The sequence below is a fragment of the Orcinus orca genome, chromosome 10, assembly GCF_937001465.1.
Source record: "Orcinus orca chromosome 10, mOrcOrc1.1, whole genome shotgun sequence".
Classification (NCBI taxonomy): Eukaryota; Metazoa; Chordata; class Mammalia; order Artiodactyla; family Delphinidae; genus Orcinus; species Orcinus orca.
The window spans coordinates 23143938-23161019 of NC_064568.1; the positions used below are offsets into that span (position 1 = coordinate 23143938).

Genomic DNA, 17082 nt, shown 5'->3' on the forward strand with positions numbered 1-17082 from the left:
AGAGTGACTTAATACAACTGGAATCCCAAGTAGCCGTACAAACTACAGTTAACCCTTGAACAGCATGGGTTTAAACAATGCGGGTCCACTTAGGAGCGGAGTTTTTCCAGTAGTAAGCAGGCAGTACTACGCTATCTGCATTGGTTGGATCTGCATGTGCGGAACCACAGATTCAGAGATAGGGAGGGCCAACTGTAAGTTATAGGTGGATTTTCCACTGCTTGGAGGGTCGTCCCCCAACTCCCTCATTGTTCAAGGGTCAACTGTATATTATAGGGGCTGTCATTACAGAGAAATGATCATACTCACAACTAATCCGAGGTTACAAAACAGGTTGCCTAACCTTTGTATGCTGATTTATTTTCAGATTCAACTGTTTTGAATAGGTACCTATGCAAGATTATTTCTTTTCAGAAGTTGTCTGCTCTTAGTTCCCGTTCCTGTGGCAGTTTGCCCATACTTTGGCTTTTGCACTTATCATATTGTACCGTGATTGTTTATTAAATAAATGTTAAATTAGCTGTTCAGTCTCTTCTTCCAGACACTAAACTCCTCCAGGCCAGAGGCCATCTTTCTCCTTCCTGCTCACTTTTTGCATCCGCAGTACCTAGCTCCTTAGCTGGCACAAAGGAACATTCAGTGCATTTTTATCGAGTATGTACTTCAAATGTCCTGAGTCCGTACCTATCAATAAGAGTTCTGATCATAACTCACTTCTTTCTCACTACAAGGACAGAGTTAGAATGCAAAGATCTTTTTCCTACTTATTAAATCAGGATTAGGTTTTTGAATAAGAGTTGGTTGCTTTATGTGTGTTGCGTAGAGTTCCTCTAAGTGAAAACAGAATTTTCCCGACTTATCTTCATACATCCAAAATAGAATGTCTAGCCCACGTCTATTTTATATTTTCCTTGTAGTTCTTTTCTCATCTCTTTTTTCTCCTCTCTTTCTCAGTATTTCATATGTATAATCCTTTCTTATTCTCCTTCATATGGCTGCCTTAAGCTACACTGCCTTTAGGAGTAAATTTGTATTCAGAGGCTCCAATGGTAAATAATTTCAACGGGATGAAGCTCTTTAATCCTGTTTTATATCTAAAAGGCATGCTCAACACTATCTTCTGCCATCTCTTGAGAATCCAGTTTCCTAACGTTATATTCCTGAGACTGAATGGAAATTTTCAAAACCTAGAGTTCAAAGTTAAGTATCAAATTCAAGCAAAGCCCAGACAATCCAGGCTGAGACTGATTTGTGCGGCCATAAACAGCAACAATCTTCCAGCGGCTATTGATATAATAACTGTGATTACAGCTTAGCAAAGTCAAGTTTCTCTCCTCTGGCCCCAAGCACTTGGAGCTGTTTTTCATACACAGAATTTTTCAAGAACGTAACATTCACAATAACAGCCACCAGAACATGACAGCAGATATCCATGTAACTACTAGGTAGCAAAACAGTAGGATGCAATTTGAGAATAAATTCAGTTATGAATCAAAATCCTGTTACTGAGACAGTAAACCAGCATCTAGGTGGAAACCTACTGAGTACAGCTAGTGGAGGAAGCTTCTAGTCACCAGCTCCTAACTTTCATGGCCAACATGCCAAAGTCAAGTGGTCTTTTCTAAGCCTTTTTTTTTTTTTTTTTTTTTTTTTGGTCCATGAGATACAGAGATGAAAAAATAATTGCGATTTGTTAGTAAATATAATGAAAATTTAAAAATAAAAATAAATCAAGCAGGTAAGACACCCTTCAGCTGCTGGTTTACTGAAACTTCCACTAAGCATTAATTCTAAAATCACTGATGGACAGCACCCTCAGTACCTATTAGATTTTAAAAATACTTTTGGGGAAATCGGGTCTTTCTTCTTATGCTCATAGGAAGCATATCTGCTTGACTAACTAGCATAACTGAAAGATCTGCAAGCACTTTATCTGCCTCATTTCTGGGGGTTATTAATTAACCTATACCTCTGTTTTTTATTTAGAATTTCCAGTGCTATAATGGTAATGGATTAGTGCATACCCTTGTTTCTGGACCATGTGGCAAGTTAGAATTAAAGTCACCTGCCCTTCACTGTGATCAGTACAGATAAATGCAGGAATTACCTGCCATAAGGAGCCGGCTTTCATTCCTGGAAGTCCAGGATGAGATGTAGACCAAATAAATGTGAATCTACAAGATCAACTTATTCCAGTCCTACAGCCCCTTAGTCAGCCCTTAAACTATAAATACAATGGAAAGAAGGAAATAAAAATCCAGATAAAATAAATACTTAATAAGGACTTTGAGGAACATAAAATAAACAGTAAGACTGATCTTTTTTTCAGAAAGGGTCGCTATAATACTCTGACTTCCAAATGTGCAGATTCCATTTCCTCAGAAGTTTGAATCATCTTTATAATTAGAGATGGAAGAAAATAAGCCACTTCTGTAAGTCCGATCCTAGACATAATAGGACTCATTAACTATTTTTCTCTGAAAGGGGCTTGCACAGTCCACAGACTGTTGGTCTTTGCTCAAAATGCATCCTGTGGAAAGGACTCTGCTGCCCTCTACTGTCACTAAAAGTAGGGGACGCAAAGGAACAGAAAACATTAGCCCCTGTGAATGAGAACCTCTGATGGGAACCTCTTAGCACCCGCAGGCCAGGCAAGTCAACGCCCCTTCTGAGGGAAAAGACCCCTGTAAAGATCCTTGAGCTGCAAGCCAGTCCAGTCCCTCACCCTAACTGATGGATGTGATACAAACAGAGAGAGCTAAGGCAGCTTTGAAATGCCAAGCCCTGGAGATGGATGAAATCATCCATCTAGGTGAGCAAGCTTTTTTTTTTTTTTTGATTGGGCATTATCCCAAAAGTAGGTTATAAGAAAACATAAAAACTAATTCCCCCCATCCATCCATGTATTTATTTCCACAGTAATAAAATAGAACAGCAGAGGACACAATACCAGTTTAACATTCTATGAAGGAAAATAAAACAGAGTAAGGGCATACAGACTGGTAGAAATACACAGAGTAGTTAGGGGATATTCCTCTGAAGAAGTCAAGAATGAAATGAAGAAGAAAGCCATAGGAAAATATGGGGCAAGAACGTTCTAGGCTGAGGAGACAGCCACTGCAAAGGCCCTGTGGTAGGAACGTGTTGGGGTGTTTTAGGAAGAACCAGGCTGATAACTGAAGTGTGGTAACTGGGAAAGTGAGAATGAGGCTAGAGAAGGTGGCAGAGTTCAGATGGTCAAGGTCAGCACTAATAATCATGCAGTGTGAGCCACATAAGCAATTTTGAAGTTTCCAGTAGCCATGTTAAAAAAGAATAAAAAGATGAAATCAATTTTAATTATTTTATTTAACCCAGTATATCTAAAATATTATGTAATCAATATAACAAACACTGAGATATTTTATTTTTTTCTGTACTATATCTTTCAAATTCAATGTGTATCTTAAACGTACATCAACACCTCATTTGAACTAGCTACAGGTCAAGTGCTCAATAGTCAAGTGTAGCTATCGTTCCATTTAAAAATTTTTGTTTTATTCTAGGTAGGTTTACATTCTTTTTGTATTTAAGATCATTTTCTTACCTTTTGGAAGTGACCCAGTGGTGATCACCGAATGATTTCAATAGAATTCAGTGGAGAATAAATGAGCAGGAAGCCTTGCAGCTGAAAGGGACTCTCAGCTAACCTTGAATCAGCCAGCTGGGTTTATTTCAGTTGTTTTTACTTTGGGAAGAAGGTGGGTGGAATTCAGTCAAGCATGATATTGGAATGTTTAGATAGGAATACATTTTTTATTGAAATAGACTTGACATGTAATATTATGTTAGTTTCAAGTGTACTGCATAGTGGTTTGACTTTTCACACATTACAAAATCATTACAGTAAATCTAGTAACCATCTGTCCCCATACCAAGTTATCATATTATTATTGACCATATTCCTTATTCTGTATATTATATCCCTGTGGCTTATTTATTTTATAACTGGAGGTTTGTACCTCTTAATCCCCTTCATCTCTTTCTCCCAGTCCCCCTACTCCCCACCCACCACCTCTGGCAACCACCTGTTTGTTCTTTGTATCTTCAAGTCTGTTCTCATTTTGTTTTATTAGATTCCACATATAAGTGAGATCAAATGGTATTTGTCTTTCTCTTTCTGACTTATTTCACTCAGATGATATCCTCTAGATCCATCCATGTTGTCAGAAATGACAAGATTTCATTTTTTTAATAGCTGAGTAATATTCCATTGTACGTATAGACGACAACTTTTTTATCAATTCACCTCTTGATGGACACTTAGGTTGCTTCCATATCTTGGCTATTGTAAATAATGTTGCAGTGAACATTGGGGTGCATATAGCTTTTAAATTAGTGTTTTTGTTTTCTTTGGATAAATACCCAGAAGTCAGATTTCTGGATCATATGGTAGTGCTATTTTTAACTTTTCGAGGCACCTCCATACTGTTTTCTGTAGTGGCTGCACTAATTAACAATCTCACCAACAGTGCACAAGGTTTCTCTTTTCTTCATATTCTTATCAACTCTTGTTAATTGCTGTATTTTTAGTGATACCCATTCTGACAGGTGTGAGGTGGTATCTCATTGTGGTTTTGATTTGCCTTTCCCTGATGATTAGTGATGTTGAGCATCTTCTCACGTGCCTTTTGGCTACTGTCCATCTTCTTTGGAAGAACATCTCTTCAGATCGTCTGCCCATTTTTTAATTGAGTTGTTTATTTTTCTGATGTTGAGTTATATGAGTTCTTTGTATATCTTGGATGTTAACTTCTTATCAGATATATTGTTTGCAGATATCTTCTCTCACTCCGTATGCTGCCTTTTCATTTGTCGATGGTTTCCTTCACTGTGCAAAAGGTTTTTAGTTTGATGTAGTGCCATTTCTTTTTTTTTTTTTTTTTTTTTGCGGTACACAGGCCTCTCACTGTTGTGGCCTCTCCTGTTGCGGAGCACAGGCTCCGGACGCGCAGGCTCAGTGGCCATGGATCACGGGCCCAGCCACTCTGCGGCATGTGGGATCTTCCCGGACCGGGGCACGAACCCGTGTCCCCTGCATCGGCAGGCGGACTCTCAACCACTGCACCACCAGGGAAGCCCAGTGCCATTTCTTTATTTTTGTTTTTGTTTCCCTTTCCTAAAGAGGCAGATCCAAAAAAATATTGGTAAGACCAGTGATAAAGACCATACTGCCTATGTGTTCTTCTGGGAGTTTTACAGTTTCAGGGCCTACATTTAAGACTTGATTCCATTTTTTGTCTATTTTTGTATATAAGTGAAAGAAAGTAGTCCAGTTTCATTGTTTTGCATGTAGCTCTTTAGTTTTCTCAGCACCATTTATCAGAAAGGTTGTCTTTTCCCTCATTGAATATTCTTGCCTCCTTTGTCATAGATTAATTGACCATATATGCATGGATTTATTTCTAGGCTCTCTGTCCTGTTCCACTCATCTATGTGTTGGTTTTTGTGCCTGTACCATACTGTTTTGGTTATCACAGCTTTGTAGTATAGTTTGAAATCAAGGAGTGTGGTACCTTCAGATTTTTTTAAATTTAGTACTATTTTTGGCCGCATTGGGTCCTTGTTGCTGCGTGCAGGCTTTCTCTAGTTGCGGCGAGTGGGGGCTACTCTTCTTTGCAGTGCGTGGGCTTCTCATTGTGGTGGCTTCTCTTGTTGCAGAGCATAGGCTCTAGGCACATGGGCCTCAGTAGTTGTGGCTCATGGGCTCTAGAGCAGGCTCAGTAGTTGTGGTGCATGGGCTCAGTTGCTCTGCGGCATGTGGGATCTTCCCGGACCAGGGCTTGAACCTATGTCCCCTTCGTTGGCAGGCAGATTCTTAACCACTGCACCACCAGGGAAGCCCTCCTGCTCTATTTTTGTTTCTCAAGATTGCTTTGTCTTTCCAAGGTCTTTTGTGGTTTCATACAAATTTTAGATTTATTTTTCTAGTTCTGTGAAAAATGACTTTGGTATTTTGACAGAGATTAAATTGAATCTGTAGATTGCCTTGGGTAGCATGTTCAATTTAACAATTCTTCCAGTCCATGAGCACGGTGCATCTTTCAATTTGTTTGTGTTGTGTTCAGTTTCTTTCATCAATGTCTTGTAGTTTTCAGAGTACAGTTCTTTTACTTCCTGGGTTAGATTTATTCCTAGGTATTTTATTCTTTTAGATGCAACTGTAAATGGGATTTTTTCCTTAATTTCTCTGATCATTATTAGTGTATAGAAATGCAACAGATTTCTGTATATTAATTTTGTATTCTGCAACTTTACTGAATTTATTTATTAGTTCTACTAGGTTTTTGGTGGTATCTTTAGGAGTTTGTACATGTAGTATCATGTCATCAACAAACAGTAACAGGTGGTTTACTTCTTCCTTTCCAATTCGGATTTCTTTTATTTATTTTTCTTGTCTGATGACTAGGACTTCCAACAGTACATTGAATAAAAGTGGTGAGAGTGGGAATCTTTGTTTTGTTCCTGATCTTAGAGGAAATGCTTTCAGCTTTTTACCACTGAATATGATGTTAGCCGTGGGCTTGTCATATATGACCTTTGTTAGGTTGAAGTATGTTCCCTCAATACCCATTTTGCTGAGAGTTTTATCATAAATGGATGATGAATTTTGTCAAACTTTTTCTGCCATTATTGAGAGGATTATATGATTTTTATTCTCCAATTTGTTAATGTGGTGTATCACATTGATTGATTTGTGGATATTGAAAAATCCTTGCATCCTTGGGATAAATCCCACTTCATCATGGTGTATGATCCTTTTAATATATTGCTGAACCAGGTGTATTTAATATTTTGTTGAGGATTTTTGCATCTGTGTTCATCAGTGATATTGGCCTGTAATTTTCTTTTTTTCTGATATCTTTGTCTGGTTTTGGTATCAGGGTGATACTGGCCTTGTACAATGAGATCAGAAGTATTCCTTCCTCTGCACTTTTTGGAATAGTTTGAAAAAGATAGGTGTTAACTTTTCTCTAAATGTTTGGTAGAATTCACCTGTGAATCCATCTGGTCTTGGACTTCTGTTTGTTGAAACTTGTTTTATTACTGATTCAATTTCATTACTGGTAACTGCTCTGTTCATATTTTCTATTTCTTCCTGGTTCAGTGTTGGGAAATGGTACATTTCTTGGAATTTGTCCATTGCTTCTAGGTTGTCCATTTTATTGGCATATAATTGTTCGTAGTAATCTCTTATGCTCCTTTGTATTTCTGTGGTGTTGGTTCTAACTCCTCCTTTTTTGTTTTTTATTTTATTGATTTGGGCCCTGCTTTTCTTTTCTTTTTTTTTTTTTTTATGAGTCTGGCCAAAGGTTTATCAATTTTGTTTATTTTTTTAAAAAAACAGCTGCTAGTTTATTGATCTTTTCTATTGTTTCTTAGTCTCTATTTCATATATTTCCTCTCTGATCTTTATTTCTTTCTTTCTACTAACTTTGGATTTTGTTTGGTTTTCTTTTTCTAGTTCCTTTAGGTTTAAGGTTAGGTTGTTTATTTGAGATTTTTTTCTTTCCTGAGTTAGGCTTGAATTGCTATAAACTTTCCTCTTAGAACTGCTTTTGCTGCATCCCATAGATTTTTGGATCATTGTGTTTTTGTTTTCATTTGTCTCCAGGTATTTTTTTACTTTTCTCTTTGATTTCTTCAATGATCCATTGGCTGTTTAGTAGCATATTGCTTAGCCTCCACATGTTTGTGTTTTTTCTACTTTTTTTCCTTCTAGTTGATTTCTGGTCTCATAGCATTGTGGTCAGAAAAGAAGCTTGATATTATTTGTGTGGTTAGATTTACTGAGATTTGTTTTGTGGCATAACCTGTGCTGTATCCTGGAGAATGTTCAGAGTGCACTGTAAAAGAATGTATATTCTGCCACTTTGGGATGGAATGCTATATATATATATATATATATATATATATATATATATATATATATGTGTATGTATGTATCTATTAAGTCCATCTGATCTAGTGTGTCATTTAAGGCCAGTGTTTCCTTGTTGATTTTCTGTCTGGATGATCTGTTCATTGACATAAGTGAGGTGTTAAAGTCCCCTACTATTATTGTGTTACTGTCAAATTCTCCCTTTATGTTAAAGATTTGCTTTATGTATTGATATTTAGATGTTCCTATGTTGGGTTCATATATGTTTACACACTGTTATATCTTCTTGTTGAATTGATCCCTTGATTACAATGTAATGTCTTTCATTGCCTTTTGTAACAGTCTTTGTGTTAAAGTCTGTTTTGTCTAATATAAGTATTGGTACTCCAGCTTGCCATTTTCATGGATTACCTTTTTCCATCCCCTCACTTTTAGCCTGTGCGTCTTTAGATCTGAAGTGAGTCTCTTGTTTGCAGCACATGTTCCTCTCTTGCTTCATTTTGCCAAATTCTCTGGTTTTGTTTCTGTGTAGTAGGTGGGTCTGTTATGTCTCAATCTTGGGAAAGTGGCCTTATGTAGGAGATGTCCTGTGGTATCCAACAGCATGCTATCCTTTGGTCACCAGAGCTATGTGCTCTAGGGGTGCCCCCTATGTGTCCCCTGTGCACCCTTGTGCTGTGATGGGCTGACTCTGTGTGTGCACTGGTAGGCAGGGCTGGCCCCTGGCCAGGCAGGCTGCAGTGCCCTGCTTTGTGAAATGCCTGTAGGCCCGCTAGAGACGGGGCAGGCCTCACATGCAGCCTGGGGGCATGTGGCTGCTACAGGCCCATTGGTACACAGAGTAGGCTCCCTACACGGTCAGCACACAGCTGCAGGGCCAGGTCCCTGACATGGCTGGCCACATGGTCTGGTTGTGCACAGCTGCAGCAGGCTCATTTTAATAGGCTAGAGGGAGGATTGCAGACCCACACTTCCCAGCTCCAGTGTCATCACAGTAGAACAAGCTCATCAGAATGGCTGCTGCCAGCATTTCTGACCTCATGGGGAGTGCCAGTTGACTCTTGCCTTTTGGAGAGGCTCCCTAAGGTCAGCAAGTGGGTGTGACGTAGGCTCCTCTCAAACTACTGCCTCTGTGCTGGGACTTGGGGCTTGTGAGATTTTGTATGCATCCTTTAATAGTGGGGTCTCTGTTTCGTACAGCTCTCTGGCTCTCTTGAACATAAGCCCTGCTTATTTTCAAAGCCAGACATTCTGGGGCCTCATCTTTGCGGTGCTGTACCCCTGTGGCTGGGGAACCTGATGTAGGCCTTGGACCCCTCCTTCCTGGGGAAGAGCTCTGATATTGCTCCCATTTGTGAATCACCAGCCCCAGGATGTGGGTCCTGACTAGACCACATCTCTGCCACTCTTACCTGTCATATTGTGACTCCTTCTTTGTATCTTTAGTTGTGGAAAATATTTTCTCCTAGTCTTTAGGTTGTTCTCACAGGTAGTTGCTCTTTAAGTAGCAATACTTTTGGTGTGTCCTTGGGAGGAGATGAGTACAGGGTCTTCCTACTCCACTGCCTTGGGCTGACTTTTAAGGAGTAAAGTATGCCTAGACTTCAGTAGAGGTCATTTATGGACCATTGAGTGGAGAGGGCCAGAAAAATGTAAAAGAGTGGGATAACCCCTCTCCCCCACCAAACACACACACACAGTCCATTGCCTCAGCTTCAGCCAGCCCAGTTCTATCAGAGGATATGCAGTGTAATGGTTAGGAGCTTATATGCAGGATTCTGACTCCTGACTTTGCTACTTAATAGCTTTGTGACTTCGGGTGGGTTACTTAGCTTTTGTGCCTCAGTTTTCTTATTTGTAATGCAAGGTGGTTGTGAGGAATAAATGCGTTAACGTCAAAAGCTTAGAACAGTGCTTGGTGTATAATAAATGTTGAATAATGATAGCTATCTGTGTGGGACATCTCTTGCCTGTCACTGTAAAATCCTCTTAGCCCTCTTATCTCAACCCAGCCACTACTTGTGACAGCTCTGTGCAGGCTTTTTTTTTTTTTTTTTTTTGCTATACAGCATACAGGGTCCTCATTCCCCGAGCAAGGATTGAACCCGTGCCCCCTGCATTGGGAGTGCAGAGTCTTAATCACTGGACCACCAGGGAAGTCCTGTGCAGGCTATGACAGGCTTTAGCCAGGTACAGTGGCACAGCTCTCCACTGGGGCCATAGCCCTGTACCTTTTGCTTTCAGCCCTTGGGCTTCTTGGAAGCCACAGCATGGGAAACCCTTGGCAACTTGCTTGACACTCACAATTTTCTCATCCCGGAAATGCAAAGGAGTTAATCTAGTGGACCATCTTTGACCTAGGAGAAAGGGAGACAAAAGAGAAATATTTCCTTTTTTGCCTCTAGGTAGGCAGTTCTAAAACATGTTTTATGAGATTTTTCAGAAGGTTTTATGGAATTAAGCACCAGTTGCCTGCAGAGGAGGCCAAGGCCTTATATAAACTTCCTTCCTTCCTGTTTCCCTCCTGCTCTGCTATACTCCTGCTTACTGGGATCACATTCCCAAATAAACCACATGCACTTGAACCTTTGTCTTAGGCTTTGCTTTCAGGGGAACGCAGGATAAGACACTGTTACTTTTAATTTTCTTAGCTGTGATTTTAAAAATGCTTATCCAGTTATTCATATGATATGTCCATTTCCAGGATGGCCTTGACTTTTGTCTTTAGGACCTTGACCCTCTTTTCTCTGGCATCTCCAATCTCACTCCTTTTATTGGTTCCTTCTGCAAACCCCCTCCATCCTGCGGAGGCCTTCCCCCTCACACCTCTCAGAGTGTTCCAGGAACACTGCTAAATGATGTATATTCATTCTCATTTAATACTCAAAACAAGCCAATGAAGTAGGAATGATTATTGTTCCTGTATTGTAGTTGAGAAAATAGATTCAGAGAAGTTAACTTTTCAGAAAACACACAGCTAGCCCATGCAGAGCCAGGACGTAACTCCAGGTCTCTCTTCCTAGATGCCCAGCTCTTACTCACTGCGCTAAGACCCTCTTTAGCTCTGACCTGTGCGCCTGACCCTTGTCCTAATGCTGTCTGTACTCCTCAGCACTGTGAGATGTAGATTTCCTTTCACTGGTTTACAAAGCAAGAGTGAAAGGAATCCCATTATATAGTGACAGAAAGTAAATTAGAGGTTACTTAGGGTCCTGAGTTCAGGAAAAATGGGGAGTGGCTGCCAATGGGTACGGGGTTTCGTTTGGGGTGTTGAAAATGTTCTCAAATTGATGATGGTGATTGTTGCAAAGCTCTGTGAATATGCTTAAAAAAACCCTGAATTCTACGCTTAAAATGTGTGAATTGTCAGTATCTGGATGCTATCTCAATAAAGCTGTGATTAAAAGAAAAAAAGAATCCCACTAGAGTATTTAGCTTATTTATTGGACAGCCAAATACAGCACATGTGTAGGAAGCAGTCAGTAACGCCACTGCTACTACTCAAATTCACAACCAGTGATTTTTCATAAAATGGTGCTTGGTTCTCACTTGCATGGACTTGTGGGGTGGAGGATTTGGGGTTCCTTTGCAGATCATTGCTGATTAGGCACAGGGTCACCGAGACCCATGAGTGAGGAAGTCTGCAAGCAGCTCTGGATGCAGCCAGACTCTTCTGCCTTTAAAGGAAAAAGTAAGAAAGATCGTCAGCGTCTGAAAGAAAGCAGCACTGGATCATGAGAACGCCTGCCATTGATGTTAGTGGCCTTACTTAGGGGACCACATCCAGATGTCCCAGGCAGTTTCGATGACCACTTTGCCTTCAATATATGCTCATCGTCTTAACTCCCAACAGCAAAAGGGACAAGAAAAACAAATGAAGCTAGCTGAGTTCCATGACCAACATGCTGTTCATTCCTTTCAGGAGATGTTGACTGTAGGTTAGCTGCACGGTAGGGAGAACGCCTTTCAGCTTTGAAAAATTTAGACTCAAAATGAGCCTCAGCTCACCCGAGGGAGGGACATCCAGCAAAAGAAAGACAACTAGCTTGGCAAGACCATTAACTATCAGGTTCTACCAGCCCTATTACTTCAGTATCTTGATTAATTTCTCCCTGAACATTGGAGCGGAAGCAAATTTCCTACCTCTCCACCTGTGACCTTATTAACTAATGATGGCTTAGGGGTGCCTTCTGTCCTAAACAACTCCCATCCTCCACAGTTTTTTCCTGATCCTCAAAACTAGAGCTGATGCATGTACTAACACAGAGGGGCTTATGGATCTCCTGTGAAGGAACTTTTTCTCAGCCTGTTCCCACTTCCCTAGCTTGCGGAGAAGAATCCCGGAACTGTAGGTGGTTTTCTCCCCCTTCCCCAATCCCAAAGAGAAACGCTTTCTGCACAGAAAAGAATGCCTTGTAAATCTACATGATAAAAGACCAGAGAAAGGATAAAGGGAAAATTGGGGGAGGGAAAAGCTGGATCGTCTCGGGAGAAATGGGAGTGTCCTGAGGCGGGCAAGATGCGGGAGGGGCAGGGTGAGGGAAAAGGATAGGAAAGGAGGGGGGAGGCTGTGTAGTATTATGGAGGCCGCCCCTATATTCCTGAACTGTGAAAGATACAAGTAAGGGGTTTGACCTCAAAGATTCTTTGGGTGGTGGGTCTATTGTGTCTGTTTAACACGCTGCCCTGAGACTCACCACATGGGTGAAGAATTCTCTCTGGGTGTTCCCACTGAGAGGACCCCTTAGATCTGTTTTTAAAAAGCAATTGGTGGTGCATTTAGACAGTAAGCAGAGGGTTTTAGAATACTGGGGGCAAAAAATAAGGACATTGTACTTTACCTAAAGGGAAGCGTACTTTCTCCTTGGTTAACAAGAATCCGATTTTTTAAATCAGTAAGATTGGACAGAACTAGTAACAGATTGCTTTATGAAGTGCTAACTAAATTGAAAAAACTCTGAGAATAGAGGTGGGTTAAGTAGATGAAAGTATTTTTTGGCGAAGAGTTTGGGATTCCTCATTACACAGGAATTCTAAAAGTCCTTCTGTTCCTATTTTCTTTTGAGAAAATAGAGAAAAGAGCTCTTGGGGAAAGAGAAGGTCTGAACACAAATCCTTGACCCACTTCTTAGCTGTGGGACTCAAGGCAGGCCAGTTTACATCACTAATCTTCCCTTTTTTTTTTTAATGGATAATAAAGAAAAATATTTCACCTGGCTTTCCCACAACACTATTACTGTGTTTAATTATTACATGTATCTACTATACATAAATATACTTATTATATGTAAAGAGGAAGGAAGAAATAGTAGCATCTATTGAGTGCTCCTAAGTAAGGAACTTTAAGTATCCTCATTATATAGATTGGCAAGTTGGCGCTCAGAAAACTCACTAAGTGATGCCTGGTCACATACCTAGGAAGTTCCAGGACTAGGGTTCAAACCCAGCCTGTTTCCTTTTAAAGTCTCTTTTCTTCCAGTGGTCACTGTTCCTTTTATTAAGCAGTGAAGTATTCTACATGGAACAGTGTTATTTAGATCACCAAATTTTCACTTGACAATTTCTTCCTTTTTAGATGGAAGTTTTGTGTTATAACCAGGAGTTTTGTTTCTTCAGACGTCTTACTGAAGTTCTCAAGGCTCTGCACCATTTACAACTAGCTGAAGTAGTCCCGATGAAAATTCAAGTGGATCTTTGCCTATCTCGTAGCATCTCAAAGTTAACCTTCTCTTCTGTAACTGAAAGTACACTAAATGAATGACTATCTTTGTTCAAACTCAACCTGGGTTTTCAGTGTGAAGCAACTGACTGCAGAGTAATAGTATATTTATATGAACTAATTTAAGAATTTCTTTGTTCCTCTTTTCCTTATTCTTCTCAGTAAGAAAGACAAAAGAGGGCTTCCCCGGTGGCGCAGTGGTTGAGAGTCCACCTGCCGAGGCAGGGGACACGGGTTCGTGCCCCAGTCCGGGAAGATCCCACATGCCGCGGAGCGACTGGGCCCGTGAGCCATAGCTGCTGGGCCTGCGCGTCCGGAGCCTGTGCTCCGCAATGGGAGAGGCCACAACGGTGAGAGGCCCGCGTACCACAAAAAAAAAAAAAAAAAAAAAAAAAGAAAGACAAAAGAATATTCTGTTATTGTAAATAGTGCTGCAATGAACATTGGGGTGCATGTAGACAATGGAAGCAACCTAATTGTCCATCACCAGATGAATGGGTGAAGAAGATGTGATACATATATACAACGAAATACTACTCAGCCGTAAAAAAAGAATGAAATAATGCCATTTGCAGCAACATGGTTGGACCTAAAGATTATCATACTAAGTGAAGTAAGCCAGACAGAGAAAGGCAAATATCATACGATACCACTTATGTGTGGAATCTAAAAAAAAAGATACAAATGAACTTATGTACAAAATAGAAACAGACCCACAGATGTGGAAAACAAACTTATGGTTATCAAAGGGTAAGGGGGTGGGAGAGATAAATTAGGAGTTTGGGATTAACATACGCAGTACTGTATATAAAACAAATAACCAACAAGGACCTACAGTATAGCACAGAGAACTATACTCAATATTTTGTAATAACCTATAAGGGAAAAGAATCTGGAAGAATATGTATATATGTGTATAACTGAATCACTTTGCTGTATACCTGAAACTAAGACAACATTGTAAATCAACTATACTTCAATAAAAATAAAATAAATTAGTTAAATTCATTTTAAACCAAAAAAGGGACATTTGGTTAGGGAAAAAAGCCCTTATTTGGCCCTAGGTAACAAGTTGCCTTCTCTAGGCATATCGATACATGAGTTCTACAAGTTAAGCATGAAAAACTGCTGATAAAAATGGTTGATAATTATTCTGTCAGTTGCTGGATGTTATCTACCAGCAGTTCAACCTCAGTTAACAAGCAAAGTTCAGGTTCCTTCACAGCTAATTTAAGTATCCCATTAATAAGTGAAAACATATTTAAATTAAAATACCCAGAAGATTTAAAAGAAGAAAAAAGGAAGGAGGTGGAAAAACTTTAGAGAGGACCAGAAAGAAATGCATCAGTAATTTCTCTGTCAGGTAACACTTTCTCAAACTGGAGTGAATGCCAAAGATGAAATAGAAATTTCTTTATCAAACGAGAATGTGAAAGAGGGCTGACCTTTGATCAAGTGTCCATTTGTAGTCTTGACAAGGAAATTTGCATGAGAAAAAAAGGACTCTGGACACTTACTACATGAAAAGTTAAGTTGCAGCAATGTAAAGGAAGCCAAAGGCCAAACTTCTTAACAGCCTGTCAGATAAAAGCTGGATTCCTTCCACTGTGCAGGTGGGATGTTTTACAAGTTGCAAAGGGTTTTTAAGGAGGACAGATGGTGGTATTTTTGTTCTGTGCTTCAACACAAAGTACCTTCCATCTTTTTAGGCCTGAGTTTGAGCTACTAATTTTTCATCTCACACATATTACAGATTGGGATGGAGAAAAGCAAAAACAGTAACATAAACATCGTCACCCATCTAATTTGCATTCAGTAATTATTCTTCAAGATAATTAGTTGTAAGCCTATCAGTTTCTTTTTAGCGTCCCCTGTAAAACACTATCAGAAGACCAATAGCTGTCTTTTAAGAGTTAATTAAAAATGATTGTGTATTATATAATGATCTGAGTGAATATAAGATTATTTATATATAGAATCATTGTGGTACAGATAGATGGTTTATCTTTTCGTTCAGAGAATTTGGCTAATAGTTGGTAATGAACCTATTTGTGAAGAGATCCTCAGCATGAAGTCCAGCTAAACTGCTAACTCAAAATAATGGAAATGACGCAGTGCAGGACCCCTGCCCTGACTTCTCACCCTATGCATTTTTTCATTCAAGCACATTATAGCGTTTTAAAGACTGTATTTCAGGCACGTAGTAGGCACTTAATACATATTTGTAGAATGACAGAATATTGTGTCCAATATTGATAGTTATTTGGAAAAGGCAATCAACGGAAGAAAATTGTGCTTTTGTCCTTCTAATAGAGCTCTTCACTGGATGAAATTCATTTTTACTTTGAGGAGGCAAATAGAATTATGATGAATTGTATGGGCTTTAGAATCTGACATCTTACTGCAAATCCCAGATAAATCTTAACAACTTGTCACCAACTTGGAAATGTTCAGTAAGTGACAGCTGCATAGCTTTTCAGTTTTATGAATGATTCCACGTAAGTTCTCCGCGAAACTCCCATCCTTATCACAAGCATCGTCTGAGTCTTGCCTTTAGAATATGTGCATTTGTTTATATGTCTCCCATCCACGTTAACACAAGGGAGTCTTTTTTCAGTTGGCATTGCTTATCGGTCCTCATTCCTGGTGGTACGCACCACAGCACTAACCTTAGCTGCTATAGATGGTATGCCTGACAGTTCTATGTCTTAAGAGCTGACTTCTCTCTGTAAATAGACTGATACTTTTGACAGTTGTCCATGGGAGGGGGTTTGAGTGGATCATCTCAAGGTCAATACCATCTTTTATCAAGAGCTAACATAAATATCTAGCTCCTAATTGTTGGTTTATTTGTACTATAAACTTCGCTATGCAAAACACTTTTCCTTTCTTTAATATTCTCTCCAAAATACATAGGACACCTTAAAAGTATCTTTAAGCATGTGATAACCAGTTTCTTCACATAGCCTTTGGCTTTTTTTCTTCTTCTTCTTCTTCTTCTTCCTCCTCTTCCTCTTCTTCTTCCTCCTCCTCTTCCTCCTCTCCTTCTTCTTCTTCTTCTTCTGCTTCTGCTTCTGCTGCTGCTGCTTCTTCTTTCTTCTTCTTCTTCTTCTCTACTTAACCTAAGAAGTGAAAAAAGAAGAAAGCAGGGAAATGGAATCTGAAATTAGAGTTAGCGATCTAGGCCTACAGCTCTCCATTCATGAAAGATTTATTTCATAAGTATCCTTGGTAGCTTGTTATCCCAATGTTTTGAAAATCAGTAATCCATAATTTAAGAGTCCAGGTGAGCTGATCTTACAGAGGCCAACATCTGGCAGAGAAGAATAGGGAAAATGCTTGAATGTATTTCCTTGACTTTAAGAGAGTGAAAAACCTGGGCGTCTGGTCTTCGTCCAACAATTCTGACCCTCTGTTGATGAGCTTATACTACACACTGAAC

At 39.6% G+C, this 17082-nt stretch overlaps 1 long non-coding RNA gene across 2 annotated transcripts in view; it reads left to right on the forward strand.

Annotated features, from left to right (window-relative positions):
* The window catches only part of LOC117200707 (uncharacterized), a 55827-nt gene extending 39277 nt beyond the window's left edge, over window positions 1–16550 (forward strand). For both annotated transcript variants that reach the window (XR_007479661.1, XR_007479662.1), the window contains one exon: window positions 13803–16550. This is a non-coding gene — a long non-coding RNA (uncharacterized LOC117200707). The remainder of the gene's footprint in view (window positions 1–13802) is intronic.
* Window positions 16551–17082: the final 532 nt, after the last annotated feature.